Here is a 27680-nt window from a genome sequence, read left to right as displayed (position 1 = left end):
CTCAGAGACTATCAGAATTTAAGAAATACTAATTTTATAAAAAAAAAAAGTTTGTTTTGAAATACAGGACTACTAAACTAAAATGATTTTTTCATAACTTCTAATAATTATCATTTTATGAATGTGTTTATTTAAAATACTCATGTTTTCTTTCTCTATATTCAAGTATTTTAATGTCTTCAAGTATGTATTCCATAGTAACATAGATAATACTTTGTCTTCCTTTTCATTCCCTCCACTTACGTATGGTTCCCGTTTTCCCATTTTTTAATTAGAAATATTCGATCACTGTTATCTTCATTAACTTAGAGTGCCAAATCCTCTAGAATTTTTATAGATTGTTCTTGCTAACATCCATAGGGAGAGGGTTAAAAGGACAAAAGAACATAATACACACCATTTTTTTTTTAGTTGGGGCTGAGAAAGTCACACATAGTAGTAAATGTTGATTTTCGAAGTAGAAATGAACCAGGATTATGCATATTATGAAAAAAAAGCGCAAAACCAAAAAGTTCCCTGTATTTTTTCACTGCCAGGGATATAGTAGAGACTCTTTAGATCAAACGAAATCTCAGTTAAGCAGGTTTTCCAGAAGGAAAAATCAGAGAATTGAGGAGTAGTAATACCTATGAGGAGCATCTGTGTATGTGAGATATGCATGACCATTTTCTTAATGTCTTATTTTCTTTTGTGGTTGTTTTCAATATTTCAATATCTTATAAAATGTATGTGGTTATTCTATAGTTTCTAAGAAATTCCATCTCTATTATCTTTGGTGTGTTCTACGGTCAAAGTACATTGTTGGTTCTTTCTGTTCACTTTCACACATGGTAGGCCTATTTCTTAGGTGTTTCCTGATGATAAACTAGGAATTCATGCTGATATTCTGTTAATTTGTGGAAATCCCGAAGAAATAAATAGATGATGTTTCCATGCAGCAAGTATTTGTTATTTCCCATAGCCCAAGGCAGAAGTTGATGTCAGCGTGGGTACATTCATAGTTTACGATAAGTAGGACCCCCTTGCTGTCCCATCATTAAACCTGCAAACCCACCTTCATCATCAAGTATTTTTTTCCTCCTGTGATAACAAGCAATTGTTCTCAATTCTTCTAATTAGAGCTGGTTTCATTCAGAACTCTTCACTGCCCTGATTGCTTACATATTGTCATTCTATATATGTCCTAGAACATCAAACTTTTTCTGTCTTTTGGATCATTTCTCCAGTCACAATCTATCAAACCATAATCTTTCTGTGGTCTCATCTTTGTAAAAAGAAATGAAACAAAACCAATCTCAACAATAAATTCTTCTCAAGACTACATTGTTTATTTTTGTCATCCCGTTATTTCCGCTCACCTTAATGCAAAGTTATTACAATTGTTTGATGCCCACTCATTTTTCATTAGGTCTTCTATTTCTCCACTTCCTTTACACTAGGGAAGTCAATGTAAGTGACTACAGACCAATGAATGACATGCAAACAAGAATGATATGACATCTCCTTAAAGACCTACCAACCATTGACTTTCTATTTCTCTCTTCTTGAAGCCTGAAAAGTAGCAAAAACTCAAATCCCTCTGGTAGCCCCCCGGTGAAGTTGTCAGCATGCATGCTGTCTGCCCCAGAATGCTCATCTCCGCTATTTATAGAGTGGTTCAATTTTCATGAAATTGATAGAGGGGCTTGTGCATGTCCTGAATACATTCAAATTTCTCTCAAAAGCTCAAACTTTGTGTTCAGTTTTCAGACAAAATAATTGGTCTGCTTAATTTTTTTTTTTTAATACAAACCTACCAATGTGCTGATGGATTCACAATGTGAAATGTAAATGTCCGGGGCAAAGATGTTAAAGTTTTCTTTTTATTGATGGTTGTAGAAAAGAATGCATTATATATGTTTCTACACTGACAGGAAGATTTTTTTCCAATTTTCTAAACACTTTACAAAATATCTCTCTGACAGTTGAGATTTGTTTCTTCAACAAGTTATAAAAATGTATCTCCCTTGAGAAGCTACTTAAATGATTTGGCAAATTCAGATTCTGTTTTGGTTTCACTCATATGTATTCCTCGAACAAGTGAAATTTTGTTGTATCATTAAACCAGTAGAGTTCCCTAGCAGATACATAAATAGAATAATAGATGCTTTTTTTTAAGGACGTGGGTCACATATTATAATTATCCCATTTGGGCACATTTTTATGCCTGTACGTGTATATAATGCCCTTTCATTGAATATTTTATGTAAATCTAGCCACTATGCTATACTTAAGACTTATAATTATGAAAGAGATATGATCCCTGGTAATGTGGATTCTGAAAATCAAGGGTCACAACTTGTCATTTATTATTATTTGTATTTTGAGTGTATATTTGTATCACCCAGATTGATTTCTTTGACTCATTTTTATTTCTTTCATGAATGTTCCTGGAGTATGGTATAAGATACCACCAGAGGAGTAACCAGAAAAAAGAAATTTAAGGGCCTTTATTTATGTTAAAAGTTCTACTAGTCATTTTCAATTAACTGCAGAGGTACAGTGAAGAGTGAACTAATGAAGGGCATGGTTGGATTTGTGCTGAAAGACAAATCCATGCTAGCTTTGTGTGGAGAAAGGATTTGGAAATGACAAAAGGTGGATGTGCTATGGCCAAAAAAACTATTGTACGAATGGAGAGAGTAGTGATTGGAGGAAATAAAAATACAGAAAATATTTCATTGGGATGCATTTGGGAGTAAAATTTATAGAACACTGGAGTAATTGCACATACGAGAGAAAAGGGTAAGATACCAAGAAGACTCCATTTCTTACTTGTGCAAGTGGCTATGTTCCCGTCCCATGCATTCAAATCAGGGAAACTAACGTAGGGAACGATCACAGGTTTGGCGGAGGCATGTTGAGTGTGAATTGTCTATGAGATATCTAAGTAAAGATTCACGTTGACAGTTGGAAACATGAACTTGTTGTGAGGATGAAAAGTCATGTTTAAAGAGACAAATGTAGGTGTAGTCAACATGTATAGGTTGTGATCAAAAGCATGTGTGTGCGTGAAGTATTACCTAGAGAAGGTATGGGGCGCAAAAAGAGGCGAGATGCCAGACTGAAGTCAAGTATAAAATTTAGGGAATGAATAAGAAGAAAGATCCTCAGGGAGACAGAAGTTGACAGCAGAAGGAGACCAAGATAACATGACTTCAAAGGAACCACGGTGAGAACTCTCAAGGGAGAGAGCATGGTGAGCAGTGTGAAATACCACTGAGACAGCAAATCTCCTGGACTGGAATGTGCTCATTAAAGCCAGGGGCAAAGAGGTCATTAAAGATCTTATGGAAAAGGTTTTTTTGACAAGATGTGTTTACTAGATGGGGAAGGATTGAGGAGTTCATGGCAAGTCTGGGAGTAAAAACTGCTTAATCAGCTCTCTTTAGAAATCTGTCTATCAATAGTGTAAAGAAAGATAAGGTAGAGGAATATAAGGTATAGAGTATGAAGCAAGAATTTATTTTTCCAAGATGGTGGGGATAGAGGAAGAGTACACTAATACTATAATAGGAGCGAAAGAGGAAAGGATACCTGAAGATACAAGCGGGCTTGAAGATTGGTTATGTTGACATATATTTCTTTGTTAAAGAACAAGGTAGGGGGCGCCTGGGTGGCGCAGTCGGTTAAGCGTCCGACTTCAGCCAGGTCACGATCTCGCGGTCCGTGAGTTCGAGCCCCACGTCAGGCTCTGGGCTGATGGCTCAGAGCCTGGAGCCTGTTTCTGATTCTGTGTCTCCCTCTCTCTCTGCCCCTCCCCCGTTCATGCTCTGTCTCTCTCTGTCCCAAAAATAAATAAACGTTGAAAAAAAATTAAAAAAAAAAAAAGAACAAGGTAGGGTAGGGGTGTTCTGAGTAGTGCAGTGAGCCACCAGGTTCCAACTGCTGGACCTTTGAGATCTGTGGCCATCTTCCCACACATTTCCCGCACTGTCTCCAGCTAATGACTGACCAGAGGAATGGTAAACCTGTGCCCTTTCCAGCCAACAAGGAAAATGGGCAAGGGCCAATCCTCCAATGGGCAATTTTTGTCCGTTGTCTCCCCATTGATTTGGTCAGTGTAGATTTTCTCAGAACTAGACTTCACTCTGAGGTTCTTCCTACTCAGCGCTCTTTCCTCTCTTTGTTTCAGGGGTACCAGACCTTCATGGTCTAATGGCTCTCCCTACTCTCTTTCCTTATTGTTCTTCAAAGATATTCTTCACAATAAATGTCTTGCACTTCTAACTTTCCATTGGCATTTGCTTTCCAGGGAACCTGGATCAAGGAATGGTCTAAGAAAGTAAAAACCTGAGGAAATCAGTGGCTAATGTTGAGCAAGGCAGGTAATGGAGAAATGGTGAAAAGGTTTAGCAAGGTGGGGACTCTGGAATGGATATACTATGTGAGACCTGAAGCTTTGCTAGAGGAATTATATTCCACTGGAAGGCACTGGTGAGCCTACGTTTTACCGAGAAATTCAACAATGTTGGCTTTCTTCTTTAAGCAAGTGAAGGGGTCAGAATCAGTTTGCTAATAGTAGTAAAGATGATGGGGGCCTAGGCAATAGAGACCAGGTGGTGGGGTTTGAATATCAGAAGCCAATGGCCCACAGTCACTTGCAACATTTAGTGAAGTCAGAAAGGCAGTCAAAGGGCACAGCCCGCCAAGAGTTGTGGAGATGGCTAATAGAATATGGTGTCATTAGAGGCGAAATAGATAGGCAGCCAACAGAGATGCTACTTAACATCTATAAGCAAATTAAGGCAAGAATGGAGGAGACCAGGGGTGATCACCTTAATAAGAAGTCACAATCCATTGTTCAGTTCATGAATCTGAGCCAGTTTTCAGATGTGGAACCCCTTTACTGAAGAGGTGAGTCTGCCACTCTAAAAAAGGATCTCACAAAATCACAGGAAGTAAATACTATAAAGAGTCTCTATCTAGTAGTGTTTGCTCCGGGTATAGTGATAAACGCGGATGTGTAAGTGTATATTTAAAAGCATATACTTAAAAGAATTCCAAATGTACTTGGAAGTGGCCAGAAACCATTCACAAAAGGTTTGCCATTTGGTGTAGGTTTTAAAGAAGAGTTATGAGTTCACTAACTAAATAGGAGGTGGAGGTAAAACCTCTAGTGATACTGTGGGGGTGACATTTTGAATTTACAAATGGCTCCTGGAGGTAGTCTATTTCTGGAAATATTATGTTAGTTTTCAATAGGGCCCCAGATACATTTTGAATAAGAAGGGAAAAAAGGCAGTGTACTTTATGAACACAGAAACTTTACAAGATCTCTGGGTCCTATTTTCAGGTCCCCCACTCTATTATACACATGGTATCCCTTCAGCACACTGCTTTTGTAAAAATAGTTGTTTGTTCTTACTCAAGGGTATTGATGAAAAGTGCTATTCATGTGCAAAGCAAAGAGGGAGCATCACGTAAAATATATTTTTCACGAACAACAGAAGGTAAATCAGCAGTTTGACCATTAAAAAATAGAAAGTCCCTTCTTTCCACCATTGAGCTATAGGATGAACTACTGTGTAGCTTCTGTGCAGAAGATGAGGAAATAATATCACTGTATGGTGTTGTTAGTACTTCTTCAAATTCTCTGTTCTGCAAATGCTCAACTATTCACACAACCTAAGTAAAATTAGGCCTCATGGTCGGTTTCCCCTGCTCATGCCCCAGTGCATTTCCAAAAGTATGTTTCTAAGATTATAAATTTGAATTTTAGCTCCAATAAAGTTTTTGGATCTCCACTAACCAAAAACACCATAATGACTCATTCTGCCCATATTCTTCTCTTTGGTGGGTCGTAGGGACCGTGCATTTACTTGTAGGATAGTCTGCAATTCTATTAAAGTGTCTTTTGAAACAAAAGTAAAACAACATATATAAAAAACAATGGATAAATTTAACATAGAGAACAAAATAATGCAAACCCTCTAAAAATTTCACAAAAACAAATTGTGATAACATTTTACTGATATTTTTATTTAAATTTCTACTTCATTCTATTTGTATATTTATGTTTAATCTACTTATTTTTTAAGTTTATTTATTTTGAGAGAGACAGAGAGAGTGAGTGGGGGAGAGACGGGTCGGGGGAGAGGGAGAGGGGAGAGAGAATCCCAAGTAGGCTCCGTACTGTTGGCATGGAGCCTGATACGGGTTCGAACCCATAAGCTGTGAGATCATGACCTGAGCTGAAACCAAGAGACAGATGCTTAACCAACTAAGTCACCCAGGCATCCCTGATTAATCTATTTTTAATTTTAATTATGATTTATACCATACTTAACACTAACAGGAACAGGATAGGCCTGGAGTATATATGGAGATTATATATATATATATATATATATATATATATACACACACACACACATATACGTGTGTGTGTGTGTGTGTGTGTGTCTGTGTCTGTGTGCAGGTTTGTACATCAAAATAAAGAACTCATTGAAAACAATACAAAAATAATTAAATCAGCAGAGTGATCTCTAAATATGATTTATTTCTTTGCTTTCTTGATGACAATACTAAAAAGGGAACGGCCAAGGCTTAGATAGATTTCATTGAAGAACATTCCGTGTCCTGAAGAGAAGCAAACTTTACTTTTGGAAATAGATTCCAGAAAGGATTTATTGCACACATCCTTATAGAAAGGTAACTATGACACAACCCTCTTAAAATCCCAGTAAACTATTTGTAGATATTGACAACCTGATTCTAAAATGTATGGGAAGGCAATAACCTAGAATAGACAGGACAAATGTTAAAGGTGAACAGAGTTGAGGGACTCAGGCTACCTGATTTCAAGACTTATTATAAAGCTACAGTAATCACACAGCATGGTTTTGGCCAAAGAATAGTACATAGATCAATGAGACAGAACAGAGAGCCCAGAAATATATCCACACAAATAGAGTCAACTGCTTTTTGACAAAGAGCACTCAATAGAGAAAGGACAGTCTTTTCAACACATAGTGCTGGGAAGATCGGATGTCCATATGCAAAAAAAATAAGCCCAGTCACAGACCTCATACTTTCCAAAAAATGCGACTCAAAACAGATCTATATCTAAGTATAATATGTAAAATAATAAAATTTTAAGGGAGAAAATGAATGTTAACTCAGGATTGGCGATGAGTTTGTAGATACAATATAAGAAATATACTACCTGAAAGAAAAAAGTTATTCTGTGAAAGATGAAAGTTAAAAATCTCAGCTCTCTGAAAGACCCTCTTAAGAGAAAGAAAAGACAAGTACAGACTGGGAGACAACACTGTCTAAACACATCTGACAAAGTGCTTGTACCAGAAACATACAAAGAACACTCAAAACCCAACAATAAAAAACAAATGACCCAACTGAAAAATGGGCCAAAGATCTAAACAGGGATTTCCCCAGAGAAGATACATAGATTACAGGTACATAAGAAGATGTTCGATATCATTTGTCATCAGGGAAAGACAAATGGCATCCCCAAGGTACCACTAGGTACACATTAGAATGGCCCAAGTCCAAAAACTGACAGTACCAGTCGCTGGTGACATGCATAGGGACACCAATTTTCACTCGTCACTGGTGGGAATGCAAACTGGTCCAGGAACTTAGAAAGAACTCGGCGGTTTCAGACAAAACTCACCCAGGTCTTGGCATAGGCCACGCGGCAGTCCTGCTCGTAAGGACTTACCCAACTGGTCTAAAAACATTGCTCCACAAAAACCTATGGGCAAATGTTTATGATAGTTTCATCCATAATTGACAAAAACTGGAAGCAACCCAGATGTCCTTTGATAGGTGAATAGGTAAATAAGCTCTAGAATGACCCTGAAATGCGACAGTCTCCAGCAATAAGTGGAAATCAGTCAGTCTGAAAAGGCCGCGTGATTACATGTGTAGGGCACTCAGCAAAAGTCTAAACCACAGGAGTGGCAAACAGATCGGTGGATACAAGAGGTTCAGGCATTAGGGAAGAGAGTGCAGAGTCAAGAAAACTTGGAGTTTTTGTATATTAATGAAAATATTCTGCAGGCTACTGTGATGGTGTATATACACGACACCATGCATTTGCTGAAACTCATAGAACTTTACTCACAGAACTTTATAGAGAAAAAAAAGAATGAATCCTAATGTATACAAATAATTACATTAAGAAAAAAAAAAACAAAACAGGAAGTCAGAGAGTCCCGTGATGGATTGAAGAATGTGTCAGAACAGTCTTACTGGGCTTAAAAGCATATGAAACAATCTCACTGAGGAGTGGAGGAAGAGAACGCAACATTGTAAATGAGTGGAATCTGTAAGACTAAATACAAAAGAAGCCTTACCTGAGCCCAGTAGCATGGGTTGTAACATTGTTTCCCCTGGGGGCGTAGGTTAACGCTTCTGGTGCTTCTGCGCATGTCTACTGTGGCTGCAAAGCAGAGTAAATGGCCCAAAATGGCGGCCATCAGGTTTCCCACCATTGGAATGACAGGCAACAGGTAAGCAAGGGAGGCCGGTGGTCGTGTGGTGGCTATAAATCGTTTTCACATTTTTAAAAGGTTAAACGAAAAGAAGAATCACTAGGCTGTGTGGCCCACAACACCTGAAATATTTATTATCTGGCCTTTAACAGAAAACCATTTGTGGACCCCTGACCTGGAGGCATGGTTTCATTTTTCTTATGTTATTAAATTATGACAGCCTTGCCTATGGAGACAGAATTGCAGTTTCAGAGGAATTAAAAATAAAAACGGACGTAACTGGAAGTGATGTATTTGTGAGGATCATACCTTAGAAACCTGCAACCTTGGAAACATACTAACAACAAAGTAGTCTTGATTACAGTAGGAGAAATTACACTTGGAGCTCAGAAATTGTAAACTTAAGTAGACTTCAAAAGAATGATTTAAGGAAGTACTAAACATTTGGGAGTTATTTCCCTGAGATGTCCTATGGACAGAAATAGATTCAAAAATGTCTTAATTGCATTCAGATAAAAGTTCCATAATGAGTCATGAAACCTCTTTCTGGGACAACTCCAGAGGTTAAGTTGTTCCTTTCATTTCCTCCTTGTAAAGAGTCCCTCATTATCATTACATTTCCTCTCATGGAAACGTCGTCTGTCCACAGAGGGCATCAGGGGAGGAGGGCCAGAGGGAGACCACCGGGGACAAGTTTCCATAGGCAGCGTCCGCAGCTGTGAGGTTTTGGCAGAAGCCATGTAGGTCCTTCTCTGTGTTGGCAACTCTGCCCTGGGTTTGCTTGGGTCATTGTTGTTTTATTTCACATTTTAATTTAATTTAAAAGTCTTTGTATTCATAAAACATTTTAGCCTCTTCTAATTTGTGACGTTGTATTGTGGCAGAATAATCCACGGTCTTTCTTTCAGTCTGTCTTGATGCTTCACTTTTGCCTCAAATGTTTACTTTTGTATTTTGAGGGGCACTTTTTCAACCTGTAAACATTTAAGAATTACCCTTGATGATTTTTTTCACATGTTTTTGAGCATGATTATGATTGTTTTTAAACCCAGGAGTAAAATATCATCTGAGTTTTTCACCATTAAAAAAAGGCAGAGTGCAGCAAGAAATTCACCCCAAATCTCTGAGACATTCATATAGTTAAAAGATTGAAGGAAACCTTTGTAATGCAATAATTTGTTGCTCATTCAAATCATCACATAAGGGGAAAAAAAATTCAGGGACATTACTGCATATATTAAGGATTGTTCATATTTGCCTATTTGAAGTGATGAGCATAATTCTCCCCAATTTTTTTTTGAAGTTTTACATTTACATTGATGGCTTCATTGATTATCTTACACATTTAGAATTTAAGTTTCTGTATACCATGTGAAGAAATAAAAAAATAATTTTTCTATGTGGATATCTAATTAACCCAACACCATTGTATCAATTAGTATCATTTATTAAAAATATCATCATGGGACAGCTGGGTGACTCAGTCAGTTCAGCAACTGGCTCTTGGTTTCAGCTCAGGTCATGATTTCACCGTCATGATATCGAGCCTGCATAGGGCTCTGTGCTGACAGCATGGAGACTGCTTGGGATTCTCTCTCTTCCCCTCTCTGCCGCCTCCCACTCATTCTCTCTTTCAAAATACATAAATAAACTTTAAAAAATATATCATTTTGCCCCACCAAACTACGGGATATCTTCTTTGGCAAAAATTAGAGGACTATTCTTGTGTCTCTATTATGCTCCTGTGCTTTTTCTTGCTTTCTTTCCATTATTACTATATATTCATAAATATTATAGCTTTATCATGAGTGTTGAAATATGGTAAATTTTCCAATTTTATCCTTAGTTCTCCAAATGGCCAATTTTTTGGAACAAAGTTGTTAATTTCCAAAAACCCCTCTTAAAGGATTTTGATTGAAACTGCAAGAAATTTACAAATCAATCTGGAAGGCATCCCTCTATTTAAACTACAGAGCGGTGAGAATGAGCAAATGGAAACAAAAAGCAACACATGGCTGGATCTTGCAAACCCCGTGTTGGATGAGATCAATCAGATAGCAAAGAGTTCGTGCTCTCCGTGTATATGAAGTGCCACACAGGCAAAAGCTCATCTTTGACATTGTATGTCAGGACAGTGGTGGCTTTTAGAAAGCGCAGGTGGGTACTTCTCTATTTCTGGTGACAGTAATACCAGTATTTGTCGTAAGACCTGCCTGTCTGTGATCATCTAAGAAAAGATATTTGAACGCGTAAATGTTGAAAATTATACTAATTTAAAGTATTGCCGAACAACCCGGATGAAATCGAAAATGCTATTGTTGATACCGTCCGAAGGATTGAAGTACAAAATCAAGATGAAAAATCTGTTTTTCTTTCAGTTGGGTTATGAAATGGATTGTACAAAGAAAATCGTTTAAAAAATTGTACCATGTATTCTCAGGTGTTGAAAATTATCCAAGGCCTTGGGGCCACGTGTGTCCCATCCAACAGGAAGAATAACAGAAATAAGCCATGAGGATATTTTCCCTCTTCCTGGCTATCGTCTTGTTTGGCTCAGGTTTGGAGCCTCGTGGACATCCCTGAGCTGTACAGGAAATGATTTTTGCATGTTTCAAACACACTTGAGTAATGTAGATTCCAAACCTAGAAATGAGTTTAAATTCCCAGGGGTTTGAATTCCATTTACAGTTGGCAAAAATGTACCTTACAAAAAAAAAAAAGAAAAGAAAAAAAAAAAGCAAATTCCTACTACCTGAGCTGCTGAGAAATGTGATAACTGCTCTTTTGAAACATCTTGAGCCCACATAAACCAGCTGCTATGCCTCTCAGCTGTGCCCTGAGAAATGGGAATAAAAGAACACAGAGCATCCAAGGAGTGCTGAAGGCTTCAAACTCTCTGCAAATTGAAATCTGGATAAGAAGGAAGGAAGACAGCATCCGAGATGAAACATTTTGCTTTTATAAGGTCTAATTCCCAGTTCCAAATTACCCTCTAATTTATTTAAAAGTTCAAAACTATCCTCTCTGTCCTTGGTTTATTAACAAATTTAGGAAAGAGACACTATTTCTAGGTAGAAGGATAGACCGGTGAAAACAGGTTTAAAATTTTTTTTTATGTTTGTATTTATTTTTTGAGACAGAGAGAGACAGAGCATGAGCAGGGGAGGGGCAGAGAGAGAGGGAGAGAGAGGATCCGAAGCAGGCTCCAGGCTCTGAGCTGTCAGCGCAGAGCCCAGTGCGGGGCTCGAACTCACGGACTGCAAGATCGTGACCTGAGCTGAAGTCAGACGCTCAACCGACTGCGCCACCCAGGCGCCACCAGTTGAAATAGATTTTAAAAACGTGACATGTGAAAAATGAATATTCTTCTGCCTTCAGAAATGATCAATTCCTCTGGAACAAGTCTAAGAGGTAAGCATGAAGACAAAAGATGACCAAATCATAACTACTGGACTCAAAAGAGTAACTGCTGATGGGATAGGGTTCTGGGTGCTCGTCAGCCAGTATGATGACCAAATATACTGGCTGTGGCTATGCTAAGTTGCACCAAGTGAAACAAAGAAGACAAAAACATGTTATAAACTCTGAGTACTGATAGGCAGGGCCAGTATTCAATTGTGAGGTTCATTAGTATGGCCTCACCCATTGTTGACAATCACTGTTTTCAACTATTGAGTCTAATATTGATCCACTTTTAAAACATTTTAAGTATTAACCTTTGCTTCCTGGAACGTCCATTATCATAGTTATCTACTCCAAATTACAAATTCCTTGACTGGCAAAAGCCTCACTTAAAAATGTAGGTTTATAATCATTGAGGAATCCCTCTAATACTTTGAAATGACTCAGATCTAAATGATACAGGAACTGCTTCAAAAGAAAAAAAAAAAAAAACGTGGGGCACTTGGGTGGCTCGGTTGGTTAAGCCTCCTCTGACTGCAGCTCAGGTCATGATCTCACAGTTCATGAGTTCGGGCCCTGCATCTGGCTCTGTGCTGACAGCTCAGAACCTGGAGCCTGCTTCGGAATCTGCATCTCCCTCTCTCTCTGCCCCAGCTCTCTCTCTCTCTGTCTCTTTTTCTCTGAAAAAAAAAAAAAAAGAAAGAAAAGAAAAAGAAAAAAAAATTAAAAAATTGGAGGGAAATAAAAACCTCACTGACTCCTATAATTTTTTGTCCTTAAAATGCTGCCTAAACATATATAAATGTAAAATTAGGAACCAACGCTTATTCTTAAAACATCTATTCAAATATTGAAAATTGTTATCTCACAGTGTTTTCTCCCACATTCCTGGCTTGCCCCTTCAAATGTGTTGGCTGCTCTGTAGTTCCTAGGCACAGTCAACATCCGTGATGTGGCACAGAAAAGTGTCCTTGGGGGGCAAGGCCCATCTGAAGCCCCACCTCATGAAGAGATGAGTTTTGCATAAAACAGAGCAGTGCACAAAAGTTTTTGCATTTGTTTTTGTTTTGTTCTCCTGTAGAATAGAGTGTTCACAGTATGGACTGTATGCAAGACATCGGGTGATAGGCAAGTCTCTAGAACTGTGGAGCCTCTCACTCGACATTTTGGAAACATTCCCAGAAAAGAGAAAAACCCCAAAATGGAATTTCTGGGAAAATGGCTTTTTTAATGCATAGAGGATCGCATCCTCTCCCAAGCGTACTGCAGAGCAGTAAGGGCCTTTGGACTTGACCAAAGCATCATTTCCACAACAAATTTGTATATCATTGTTAGGAGACGTTTTATTGGTAATAATCCCAAACGGGAGGTAATCCAAATGTCTGCCAGTAAGTGAATGAATAAACAAAGTGTGGTCTATTCACACGATGAAATAGTACTCTGCAATAAAAAAAAGGAATTAACTATCAATTAGCACAACGTAAGTGCATCGCAAAATAATAGTTTCCTCAATCAACGATCAAATTCTCGTTCTTTAAGGACCATGCATCTGACGAGTGGTTATTCCTCTTTCCTCTGCTACCAAATTGATCGCATTATTCGGATGATCTTTACCAGCTGGAAGTTATCGCTTGGACACGAAATGGAGCTCTCTTGGTTCTTATCGAGGCGTAAGAGGTGTAGTGGAGAATCAGCTGGCTTCAGTGCAGACACAGCTGCAAAGGCAAATTCTAGATTCGTGTCCCAGCAATAAGAGGTATGGTCGGTCCAGAATATGGTATCAGTTTTATATTGTCATAAAAATTAAAGCGTACAGTTAAGAAAAGAACAGCTCAGTGAGAACAATAATGAAGAGTCCATCACAGAATAAGATTTTAGAATCAGTATCATATTGGGAAAAAAAACACACACCCTCAAAAATGCATGGGTTTAACTCTAAATTCCACCACAAAGGAGCCGGGCGACTTTGGACAAAGTATTTACGTTCTTTGAGAACTGTTCTTTTTGTCTGTTAATAAAAGTGGTATTATTGATCTCATGACTTAAAAAAATTTTTTTAATGTTTATTTTTGAGAGAGAGAGAAAGACACACACACACACACACACACACACACACACACACAGAGCGTGAGCGCTGGAGGAGCAGAGAGAGAGAGAGAGAGAGAGAGAGACAGAATTTGAAGCAGGCACCAGGCTCTGAGCTGTCAGCCCGATGTGGGGCTAGAACCCATGAACTGGGAGTTCATGTCCTGAGCCTAAGTCGGACACTTAACAACTGAGCCACCCAGGTGCCCTGATCTCATGACTTTTTTGTGAATTATATTAAATAGCATAACCAGTAATTATGTTAAATAGCTAGTCATTTCTAGGTTCAGCTATATTTTCTAATGTGTAAATTATTACTGAATTATAATCTCCTTCCTAAAATTATGTATATATTTAAATAAAAGATGATAGATACAGAGAATTTTAAATGGGGCACAACGGTCCATCTACTATCATGGGTGTTTTTGGTGGTCCATTCTTATTCTGTTTTATACTTAATAAATAATAGAACACTGAGTTGTAACCTCAAAATCAGAAATTAGAACTTGTCAAATAAATTCTGGGTCTCATATTATAAGCAATCTTACCTCTTCTCATTTGGGGACATTAATGATATTCTTAAGCGTCAAATGCATAGTCTTTATTTTTTTCTAATTTAATTTATACACTATATGCTTTTAATATAGAAGATATGGACATTTTTATTAAATAGAATGTTGGAATTGACATGAATAAAACCAAGTGAAGTGCTTTATGGAACCCCAAAAAAGTTTTTCCCTCTTTTTCTACACTGCATGAAAAGCTATTGAAAACAGAATAGGGCATTTTGCAGAGAAAAGCATCTGGTTTCCAGAACACTACTTATTTCTGTTATTTGTTCTGTGGAATAATGTTTTTTAGGTGGATCAGTCTTCAAAATGGATGTTGAACTCCAGAGAGAAAAGAGTCCAAGTGACGTTAGCTTCTCATTTGCTGGTTACACAGAAGGCGGCAATGCTGAATGAATTCGTATCTAAGCTGCCTTGTGGTCCGGTGCAATTCTTGGAAGTGTCATGTTGGATTGTTTGCTTAATAATACTGATTTGTAAGAAATCATGAAAGTATCCATTTGATAACTTCATCAGTGGGAAAACATTACGTTCCATCGGCTGTGCCTTGAAATAAAGCAAGTACTTATGGCAATAGATATATTGAAAGTGTTAAAAAATAAAAAGGTCCTATTACTTAGGATCTGTGTAAAAAGGAATGGAGTCCTCCAAAGAGTCTTCAGGGGTTTCTCCTACTTTCCTTCGGGCAGTGACACCGTAATAATTTGGTTACAGCGATGTCATTATGCCACGACAGCAGTGGATTTTCTCCCCCGAGGTGATGTGGACATCACCCAGCTTTAAGACACAACTTACCTTCTGTCTACAGTTTTATTTTGTTGGTACCGGATTCGAAATAAAATGAAGTGTCAGTTGGTGTAGTTAGTCTTGGGTTGTTTCAATCATCACGCTTACTGAGAAAATCCATTCGGTTTCTCAGGGCCTTTTTCCCCTTTGCCCATGTGAAATGAAATGATCTCTAAGGTCCCCAGTGGGTCTAAAAATTCGGATTACCTTATTCAATTCCTCTTGAAGTTATTCTAAAGGATGAATGTTCAGGCCAGGCCTTCCCAGAGGCATACACCAAGATAGAAGTAGACTCACAAGGCCTTTTCTGGGGAAGGTATATGCCCATGAGTTGAAATGGAGAAGGACGACACCAGGGGCTCTTAGGCTACGATGCTGGTCTGACCTGCGTACAGGAGAGAGAGCTTATAGATTGGAGTGCAGTTCTAGAAACGTCTTGCCAAGGCCAGTGGACAGTCCTTGTCAAAGCTCCCTGACAGAGGTGTCCTGTCTCCTAGAAGTGTCTGCCTCAGTATCCCTGACATGCTCAGTGGTTAGCTGGGAGCCTTGCCCTGCGAACAGTGATGGATTTTAAAGCACAGTAACTGTGCCCTTAAGTATCTTCTACACAGCAGAAGATACCAGAGGCGCGTTTTCATTGTTGCCGCAATTGCTTTGAGTGCCACGCAGTTAAAAAAAAATTACAACCTAAGTGTACTAATAAACGCATAAGGAAATTGAATAAATGCAACATAGATATTGCTTATATTCATTGTGAATGAGTCTTTAGTGACTTACAGGCGATATCAAACACTATCGTACTTCTCGTTACACCAATGATCATTTAGGTGAAATGGTGCATAAGCCGGTGCTAATTGCAAACGTATAAAATTTTAAACCTTTTTGATTCACACTCGGTAAACAGTGAGCAGCTAGACAAGAACATTTTATGAAAGGCGTTCTCAGGTTATCGATTCCCGGCTAGAGGTTTGTGTATTTTATTTTAAAATATGGTGTCGTCGATATACAAAGGTTTCACCGCAATTATGCTCTTTGGTTCGATGGGTCGATTGCTAACAAATCCTTGGACGCTCTTCATTAAAACTGTCGCCATAGCTTACGTTAGTAAATATGGGGCGTTATACGGCCCAAACCGACTTGAATGATTTGGGCAAAAATGAGCATAAGTACGAAGATGAGACATTTTTATTAAGCAATATCATAACTAGAACTTAATGCAATGCCTTTTCTATTAATTTGGACAAGATTTCTAAATGCCAGTTCATTGGCTTGTAACTACTGCTCCAACATCTTTGAAGACATTTTGTATCACTTTGCTCATTAAGCAGCTGCCAAAACTGTGGTCTGACCTAGGTCAGACACTAATTGGGACTGCTGTCTGTGTTCGGATAGATCTGCCTTTGGAAGGGCCACAGCTATAATAAAATATAGGGTTTTTTGTTTTTTACCACATTTTTCAAGAAAAATTATTGTTCTTTGGAATAATCTAACAATGGTATATACCCCCGAGTAAGTTTTATAACATACAATTATATCTTTTGTTTTAGTGGACTTCAATGTCTAGGTAGGTTGTAGTGTCATTAAGGGCTTTGTCTTATATGTCACTGGATATTGGGCCTATATACACATAGTTGTCTCTTAAACGATATGGGTTTGGACTATGTGGGCCCACTATATGCATTTTTTTTTAATAATTACAGTACAGAACTGTAAATGTATTTTCCCTTCCTTACAATTTTCTCAGTAATGTTTTCTCTTCTCTATCTTACTTTAAGAATATAGTATATAATATATAGAACATACAAAATATGTATTAATCGATTATGTTATCAGTAGTTATTACAAAATGTGTAATCAATCGATTAAGTTTCTGGTCAACAGTAAGCTATTGGTAGTCAAGTCTTTGGGGAGTCAGAAGCTATCTGAAGGTTTTTTTTTTTTTTATGTTTCTTTTGAGAGTGAGAGAGAAAGAAGAAGAGGGAGGGGCAGAGAAAGAGGGAGACAGAGGATCCAAAGCAGGCTATGCCCTGTCAGCAGAGAGAGCGATGTGGGGCTTGAACTCACAAACCATGAGATCAAGACTTGAGCTGAAGTCAGACCCTAAACTGACTGAGCCACCCAGGGCGCCCCTCCATGTGGATTTTTTTGATTGCATGAGAGGTTGGCCCCCCCCAATCCTCACGTTGTTCAAAGGTTGACTAGAACATGGATGATGTAGCTTTTTTTCTTCTCCTTTCTATTCTTTTCTCTCTTTTTTTCTTTTTGACAGAATTGCCTCCACTGACTACCACACAAAAGAAAACTTCACAGATTTTAAAAACGTACATTAAATGATGATTTCAAATTACTTTTTCCATGGTGTCTAATGGTGCTTTTGTTAACATTTAGTAATTAGGATAACTTAGTGTTTTCAAGGCATTTTTATAAATGCTGTAACCAAAATTTTCTGAAGTTTCCCATAATCCATCTGCTTTTTCCCCCACTTTTCTCATATCCTGTGACCCACTCCAACTGACCACCATCTCTCCAAAAAACTGCTCCCACTAAGTTGAAAATCTGCCTACCTACATGTAAAGCCAACGGTCAACGTATTAGCCGGAGTTCTCCAGAGACAAAGAACACTTATTTATTACGAAGATTTATTGTGAGGAATTGCCTCCCGTGATTATGGAGGCTGAGAAGTCCCACCACTGGCCATCTACAAGCTGGGCACCCAGGAGAGCTGGTGGTATAGTCTAGTCTGAGTCTGAGAAGCAGGGTCACTGATGGTGTACATCTAAGCTCAAGGTCAGGAGACCAACGTCCGGCTCAGGCAGACATGTGGGAGGAGAATGAGGCAATCTCCTTCTTCCTCTGCGTTTTTGTTTTATTCATGCCCTGGATGATTTGGATGAGGCCCTTCCACACTAGGGAAGCCAATCTACTTTACTGAGTACGCTGATTCAAATGTTAATGTTTCCTGGAGATGCCCTTGCAGACACATCCAGAAATAATGTTTTACCAGCTATGTGGAAAACCTTCGTTCCAGTCGAAGTGACATAAAAAAATCACCACCACGGTCACTTTTCAGTCTTCTAGATTAGTAGTAGAGTAGTATGTGCTCATGGTAACCATACCCTCTGTCTCTTTTTATTTAAAAAAAAATGAAACTTAGAGAAATGTTGAAAAAATGGAACTATGAACAGCTGTGTACATTTCACTCATATTTATCAATTGTTGACTTTTGACACAGTTGCTTGATTTGCCGAATTTAGTTTTAATTAATTGATATTGTTGTTGTTGTTGCCACTGAATTATCAGGCTTTACTCAAAGCACAATGTTGGGTCTCCTTGACGACTGCTTTGGGGCACTTGCTAGTGTGGGCCCCAGCGAGCCCACCAGGCACATGGGTGGCTGCATTCACGGCATATAGGCAATGTACACTTTTGTGACTCCAGCCAAGATCAATCCACCAGACTTCAAATCCATGTGCTTATCCCACAAAGCCCTATACGTCCAAGATGGCATCCGCACTCCACCCCACAGCCCAGGCAATCCTGGTCTCCCTTCCCTCTATTGTCTCACATTCGTTCATCCTGTCATATCAACGTTCTGTCTCCTCAAATCCAGTCTACTCTTAAATCTTGCTGATTTTACTTCCTAAAACTTTTTCTTCTTCCCATCTCTCAACTTTCCTAGGAAGCAGATTTGCCTCAAGGGTGAAATGATGCTTCATTCCAGAGGATGAAGCCCCATGAGCCTGACATCACCACGCCGACCACAGCCTGAGAGCCAGCCTGTGGCGGGGGGGGGGGGGGGGAGAGGGGTTGGGGGGCAGGCTGCTGCCCCCCTACTGCTGAACTGGCTGCATGGGGAGGTAGGCGTCTGAGTAGTGCGTGAATGCCAGGAAACCGGAAGATGGTAACTTTTGCTGCCTTCTTTCCCTTCTTTCCTTGGTCAAGTTTTCCCCTGTGTGGATTTACCCCCCTGGAATTTCCAAATGCACGATGGGTCACCCTTTGAAGTGAATTGGGAAGCCAGGTCTCGTGGACTGCGTTTAGTTCACATTGGGACGGAGCAGACAGTCAGGGCATGTCGGCCACTAAATGTCGTCCAGTCAGGGGACGCCTGGCGCCCCGGAGCAGGCGACCGACCGGCAGCTATTTTCCATCCTGCTGTTCCAAATGCCCTTTTCAAAATGCAGGTCTGATCAGGGTAAAAACTCCGCTGTAGTACCCATTGTCCTTTGACTGAAAATTCAGATATCAGTGGAGCTTGTACTGGCGACAGGTTACGTCCCAATCAGGGTTTGCTTCGGCTCCGTCAGTCAGCCTTCCTCCTGCCCAGAGGATTGTTTCCTCGTCCTTGAGTTCCTAATTCCCTATTGTCTCTTTTCCCCAAACAGTTCGCTTCCTACTTGTCTGGTTACCTCCTGTCCCTCTTCCTACCCATTATCACCTTCTCAGGGAAACTTCCCTCCACACTTTCTTGCCCGGAGTCCAAATTATCTCCTTATATGATCTCATGACATAGCATAACTATCTAGGATACTATTTTCAGAGGTTGAATTTTATATTTATTTGGCACATTCTCTCGTTGTTTTCTCCACTGACATATGTTTCATAACTAAGAAGCCAAATGCATCTAGTCAACTGTTGAATTCAAAATGGTTTCACCGCTGCCCAGCATCGTGCTGGTGTTTTTGAAGGGTAACTAACATTCTCAGTTTTGAGATTGAACACTGGGCTGAGACATTTGACATTTCCTGGGGGAAAAAAAAATCCCAAGAGCAAATAGCTTCCTCATAACCATTTAACCAAATCACCAAATAAATAAGCAAAAATAGATCTTGTATGATTTTGCTATATTTTTCACATGCCATGAAAGGCAATAATATCGGTGTCTACGTGGGCCAACAATTAGGCCACTGCAATAATTCGAGTAATCACTGCTATTGGTCTAGAGCAGGGTAAGCGATAGAGTTTGACTTCTCCTTCAGAGTGAATGTATCCAGCTAAGGATTTTAATTGAAGCTGGTAGGTGGTCAAAACACATAAACAAAGTAAGAGTGTTCTTTTCCTTTGACTTCAGACAGAAACTATCAGACCGCAGAGGTGATTTTTAATGAAACTCTTGTGAAGAATTGGTTGCTGCCATTGATTTTTCCTAGCAAAATACCAATATATGAGTTGGAATAATTTGAAACAATTGTGCTGTATTGTATTCCCCATAAGAGCTTTTTCTCTGTCTAAATAGAAATTGAGTTTCAACAAGAAAATAATCTTTGAACAAATCATATTTGGAAATATATTCAAAAGAATAAAATTGATAATATTTTGGACTTAATATAGTTCATCTTGCTTTTGAGTACTATTTTATATGCTTTTCCATATTTATAGCTATATTTTCTTCCCCCAAATTGGCATTTAACTCGCTTGAAATAACAATATATTGAAAAATAAACCTTTTTTTTTTTAAAGTGTGTTTCCTTCAGACAACTCTAAACATTGGGAAAAATTCATGACTATCCTCTGAAACAAACACAATAAAAAACAAAATGTGTTAACTGCATTTCATATGGTTAAAGATTATGTGCTTGGAATTCATATGTAGTCATTGCTTGACTCAGAATCAGTTTTCACTCATTCGGAGAGGCATTTCTTGATATCTTTCATATACTTTCTCACTATTAAAACTTAGACCACCGATGTCCAAACATTTAAAAATAGTCAATTCTACAGGAACTATTTTGCATGATCCAGTGTTTATCCAACTTCAAAAAAATATATATTTTTTTAATTTGTCATTTTGCAGAAACACCTTATTTTGTGGAGGAGGACGTTGCCACGATGAACAGTGCAGGAGTCTTGGCTCAGTGTGATTATCTCTAATAGATTTTACTCTTTAAAATCAGGGTGACGTGGGGTATCCTTTCTCATTTCATCTATTATGAATTTTATTAAATCAGAAGTCCCACTAACTTTTTGTTAAGCATATTGTATCTGGCAAGGAAAGGAAATCAGAATTATAATTTTTTTTTTTTGAGATATGGATGTGACGCATTCCCACACAGATACAGGTGCCAGTGGAGAGAACACTTTGAGCACCTCCGTTAACATGGTTTTTCATGCTGTGGGACCACAGTGATCGTCACCATCAGTGGTAGGCATAGGAAAGCAGGTTAGGGCTGTTATTACGTATTATCAAAATACAATCTTGCATTTATCTAAAGATGTCGTAAATAATGAAAACCTAAACTATGTTTACCCAGCCATCCTTTCTATGTTTTCCAAATATAAATCTTTTTATACCATGGACATTTATTAAGATATCATTTTAGTATACTTTTATTAGTTGAAATGTTTTTTCAGAATACGTGTTCACTAATAGATGTTTTTCCCGACTTTTTCTTCCTGTCCCTACATGCACTGTTGCCTGTACCCTTGCTATGTTTGCTAGGTTTCCAGGGCGGCAAGGGCCTCAGAGCTTACCCGCACGGTGACCTTTAACCTGCTGGGGGAACAGACTTCTGCCTTCGGAGTTGGAGGATTTGACTGAAGGGCCACTTTCAGCTGTGCGTCTGCATTTCATCACGTTGGTAGAAACATGAAGAACATGAATTTCTGTGGAGTCGGACGGGTCCAGATTCAAGTATCTGCTTACTTACGATGTGGGAGCTGGACAAGTCCAAATGTCTAAGAAGATCAGGTTCCTCATATATGAATTTAAGATAGTGCTTCCCTCACTGGATGTTGCAATTATATGAAGATAAGAATATACACTCGGAATACTGTTTATCATGGCAAAATCACTGTATAAAGTTGACCTTGAAAAACATGTCAGGAATGCCACACGCTTCCCGCACAGTTAAAATTCCATGTAAAACTTTTGTTTTTGAGAGAGAGAGAGAGAGCAAGCTGGGGAAGGGCAGAGGAAGGAGGGAAAGAATCCCAAGCAGGATCCATGCCTAATGCAGAGCTTGACATGGGGCTCAATCTCACGACCATGAGATCATGACCCGAACCAAAATCAGGAGTTGGACATTCAACCAGCTGAGCCACCCAGGTGGTCCCATGTATAACTTTTAGCTCCTCCAAAAACTCAACTACTAGTAGCCTACTGTTAACCAGAAGCCTTACTGATAAGATAAGCAGATGATTGATACATATTTGGTAAGTTATATGCATTATACACTGTTTTCATACAATGAAGTCATCTAGAGAAAAGAAAATACTATTAAGAAAATCATATGGAAGAGAAATTACATTTTCAGTACTGTACTCTATTTATCAGAAACACCCGTGTATACTTGTATCTGTGCAGTTCAAATAAGTGTTGTTGAAAGGTCAACTGTACTTCTAAACGTGTTTATGTATTTCATAGTCTTTTCTGCATATATACATATAGAAACTTTTTTACATATAAATATCTTCATATTCATATATTGAGTATATTAGTCTGTACTTGGCAATTATATAAATAAAACAAATGTAAATACATTTATGTGTGTTTACCCACGTATTTATTTATCTTTCTGGGAATTTGTCTATAAAATAAACAAAAAGGTGGAAAAATGACCATTCTCCATCCCTTTATACCCACATTTTATGCACTTGCCAGTGATTTCCAAATAGTTGTGGTTATATTTCATATTTAGAAGTAAAAAAAATACGTTTTCCAACCATGCTAATTACATTTCTTATTTATTTATTTATTTATTTATTTATTATTTTTATTTTAGAGAGAGAGAGACTGTGAGCAGGAGAGAAGGGAAGAGGGAGAGAGAGATAAATTTTTAATGTTTTATTTTATTTATCTTGGGAGAGAGATAGAGAGCAAGGTGGGGGGGGGGTGCAGAGAGAAGGGAGACAGAGAATCCTAAGCAGGCTCCATGCTGTCACCACAGAGCGCAGTGTAGGGCTTGAACTCACAAACTGCACGATCACGACCTGAGCCAAAACCAAGAGTTGAGCGCTTAACCAACTGAGCCAGCCAGGCACCCCAAGAGAATCTTCAGCAGGTTCCACACTCAGCACAGAGTCCAACGGGGGGCTCAGTCCCAGAACCCTGGGATCATGACCGGAGCCGAAATCAAGAGGCTGAGACTCGACCCACTGAGCCCCCCAGGCGCCCCTACGTTTCTCTTCTTAACTGAGCCGATAGGTTAGGCTGCCTCCCGCTTACCAAGTTTTAGAGTCAGGCCAATCCTTCCAAGGTCTTCAGGGGTCCCACCACCAACGCCGGTTGATTTGGCCTCTGATATTAATACTTGTAAGTGGAGCAGAGTGCTGAGACGTTTTCCTCTGAGCTCTCATATTTTGGATGATGGTCTTTCAACTTCCCAAGCCTTCCCAATAGGCTGGTCGCACATAGATGTCCACTTCCATTTCCCGCTCCGACCTCATTTCTCACTAATACCTCTGCTGTCATTCTGTTCCACCCGCGCTGGCCCCCCCACATATCTTGGGACCACAGCACCCTCATGCTGCAGGGCCTTCACTTCTGCTTCTCTATCAGCCCAGAGTACTAACCATGCCCAAGCCAGCCTTCTCTCCAGGGCTTCCGGCATCTGCTTCAACGTTGTCCTTCCCCTGTGTCTTCCCTTAGGTCCACATTTCAAATTACAGTGTTCCTCACAAAACCTTACCCTCCTGTCCTCCCAAGCATCCCTCCCATATCCTCCCTTCCTCCCTGGGCATACCACTGTCACATCTACTGCACAATGCATTCCATGTATTTACTCGCTTAGTATTATGCGTTTCCTTCCAAACATAACAATATAAGGGCAGAGATTTTTGTTTATTTTGTTAGCTGCTGCCTCTTCCAGACCTGAAGTAATGACTGATAGCTAGCAGATGATAAATAAATACCTGCTGGATACATACATTCCTTCAGCAGTACTAGAGCTAATGATTTTGGCATCTAGTTAACAAGAAATATCTAGTTAAAAACAGAAGGACAGATGGTGAGAGTGACTGATGACACTGACCTGTGCACCACGTAATGAGCTCTAAAGCTGTCGAGAGGGTGTGGAATCCAGCTCATTGTGCCCTGAAGACAAAGTTACTCATTTATTTGCCTGAAGTTGCCTTTCAGTTGGCATCAAAAGACGTGCAGTCAGCCCCTCACATGTGAGCACAAGACCGTCTGCTTTTTCTTTCTCTCTCCCATCCTCCCCTGATTTAAGAATCATCAGAAACTATTCAAATGTTAGAAATGTACCCCTGTTACAGAATGTGAGTAGCGCATGTCTTCTCAGCCATTCCTCGACCCCAGCCAGGAGTCTGGTGTCTATGTTTCTCTTCCTAAAGCTGCTCTAATTTAGGTCTGTATCCTATCTTGCCCGGATGATTGCAATAGTTTGCCTACATCTTACCATCTACCAATAAGAAGGTACATTTAAAAACGGTATATGATCATAGTTTTTAAGTAGCTAATATTTTTACACAGTTATGTCTGTTTTCTAATAATTAAGCATGGTTATAGCAAACTCTATTTGTCCTTGTTATTTTCTTATTTTAACAGAGTTCTCCATGGCTTACTATACATAAAGTGACTCTACAACTGGCTACGTCCTCATTAAAAATTATACAAGAATAAATTACTCGTTTCTAAATATCGAACATAACAAATCTCATACAAATTTTTTATTTTTTTTTAACGTTTTATTTTTATTTTTGAGACAGGGAGAGACAGAGCATGAACGGAGGAGGGTCAGAGAGAGAGGGAGATACAGAATCTGAAACAGGCTCCAGGGTCTGAGTGGTAAGCACAGAGCCCGACGCGGGGCTCGAACTCACGGACAGTGAGATCGTGACCTGAGCTGAAGTCGGACGCTTAACCGACTGAGCCACCCAAGTGCCCCACATACAAATTTTTTAAATAAAGAGGAGTCAAACCAACATTTACCAGAAATCAATATACATGGATATATATATAGTTTTTGGTTGGCGTATATTTAGTAACCATGACCCACAATGACAAAGGCAGAATGACATAAAGCAATAACAACCGCGCGTGCGAGAGAGAGACCGTGAATGGGGGAGGGTCTGAGAGAGAGAGAGAGAGAGAGAGAGAGAGAGAGTGATGTGGAACTCAATCGCATGACCCTGGGATCATGACCTGAGCCGAAATCAAGAGCTCAACACTCAACCAAGGGAGCCACCCATGCATTCCCATTTCCCCTTCTGTTTAGTAGGCCCCATGCCCAGCATGGAGCCCAATGCAGGGCTTGAATTCATGACCTTGAGATCAACAGCTGAGCTGAGATCAAGAGTTGGACATTTAACCGACTGAGCCACCCAGGTGTCCCTGGGATGAAGTACTTCTATAGGCCAAAACACATCATGCATTTTGAAAGAGAAATTAAAAAATTGGGGCAAGAGTGGTTATAACACGGTACCAGGTAAGGGGTTCATAGCTTTTAAAGTGGGTAGATAGGTAGATAGATAGAAAGGTAGCTTCACGATCACCCACAAAAAAATTTGTGGACTTCAATAGAAAAGGTATAGAAATGACAGGAAAAAAGTGTGCAGATTCTAATAAGAATATGTAAAAATGGTTGAGCATTTTTAACAAATCAATAAATGCAATTTAAAAGATTTTCCTTATGATATCGGAAAGTAAATAAAGAAATTTATCAGAAAGGAAATAAATAAATTTCGAAAAGAATGTACCGGAACAGCTGATATTGGACATTTGCTGCCGCTAGGAGTGTAAACTAGGAGACAGATTCTGGATGCTTTTTCTCCTATACTTTACTTTGATATGTGTCTTTCATTATTTCTTTTCTGTAAACAATCTCAGACTTGTCCTGAATTTTAGTTAAAAACTCCATTAAAACATTTTTAAATAAATGTTTACTGCTTGTCAATCTCAGTTCCATGAGCTTTACAGTATTAACTAATTTAACCTCCAGAACATACTGAAGACCTAGATTTTATTATCATCATTTTATTAACCAGAAGCTCAGACACAGAGAAGGTATTTGCCCACACTCTACAGTTAATAGGCAGAATTGTGATCGAAATCTCACACGTCTGATCTAGTGATTGTTCTTCCACCGAGTGGATGACCTTGGAGCTTCAGCACTGGGAAACAGATGGAATCTGGATAATAGGACAGAGTCTTAGACATGCGTTTGATCATGGGAGTGCTGTATAAATAATAAATATTATGTAAATATTATTATTTATTAATATATAAATTATATAATATTAATGTATTAATTATATATTATATATAACATAGTATTATATATTATATATAATATTATTAAATATTATTATTAAATAATAAATATTATGTTTTACATAAGAATATTTAGTAAGTTTATATTTAAATACACATTTAAAAAATTCCATTACATTTCCTAAAATGGTTTATATTTAACTGAATTTAAAATTAAGTGTGGTTTATGAGACCAATTTGTTTTAGTATATTTTACTTTTTATCCATTTTGCACTACTTTCTTCTGTTTTTAAATTTTGTTAATGTTTATTTATTTATTTATTTATTTATTTATTTATTTATTTTTTCAACGGTTATTTATTTTTGGGACAGAGAGAGACAGAGCATGAACGGGGGAGGGTCAGAGAGAGGGAGACACAGAATCGGAAACAGGCTCCAGGCTCTGAGCCATCAGCCCAGAGCCTGACGCGGGGCTCGAACTCATGGACCATGAGATCATGACCTGGCTGAAGTCGGACGCTTAACCGACTGCACCACCCAGGCGCCCCAGTTAATGTTTATTTTTGAGAGAGAGAGAGAGAGACAGAGACAGAGAGAGAGAGAGACAGAAAGAGAGAGACAGTGCGAATGGGAGAGGGGCAGAGAGAGAGGGAGACACAGAATCCGAAGCAGGCTCCGGGCTCCGAGCTGTCGGCACAGAGCCCGACGCGGGGCTCGAACCCACGAACTGTGAGATCATGACCTGAGCCAAAGTCAGACGCTTAAGCGACTGAGCCACCCAGGCGCCCCTGCACTACTTTCTAATGTCCAAACTCCACAATTTGGGGGAAAAGCTTTTTCAAAAAAGAAAGGCCAAGTAATTGAATTTTCCTTGGGTTGTGCATTTGTATCTTCCTTCTTTTTTAAAAATGTTTCTTGGATTAAAGAAAAATTAAATAAAAATGTGTCATGGGGCATCTGTGTGTCTCAGTCAGTTAAGCATCTAACTCTTGATTGATTTCAACTCAGGTCACGATCTCACGGTTCTTGAGTTGGAGCCCCACCTTGGGCTCTGTGCTGACAGTGCAGAGCCTTCCTGAGATCCTTTCTCTCTCCCCCTCTCTCTCTGGTCCTCCCCTGCTCCCTCTCTTTCAAAATAAACAAAAAAAAAGTCATTTGAAAAATGTTTAA

At 39.0% G+C, this 27680-nt stretch overlaps 1 long non-coding RNA gene across 1 annotated transcript; it reads left to right on the top strand.

The window, feature by feature from the left end:
- The first annotated feature begins 8452 nt into the window (after nucleotides 1–8452).
- LOC123381333 lies at nucleotides 8453–15414 on the top strand. The gene is made up of 3 exons (XR_006588223.1): nucleotides 8453–8516; nucleotides 13440–13656; nucleotides 14847–15414. It is a non-coding gene; the product is annotated as an uncharacterized LOC123381333 (long non-coding RNA).
- Nucleotides 15415–27680: the final 12266 nt, after the last annotated feature.

Source organism: Felis catus, chromosome D3 (genome assembly GCF_018350175.1).
Source record: "Felis catus isolate Fca126 chromosome D3, F.catus_Fca126_mat1.0, whole genome shotgun sequence".
NCBI classification, from domain to species: domain Eukaryota; kingdom Metazoa; phylum Chordata; class Mammalia; order Carnivora; family Felidae; genus Felis; species Felis catus.
The sequence above is the reverse complement of the archived record's forward strand: the minus strand, read 5'-3'. Positions and strand labels throughout refer to the sequence as shown.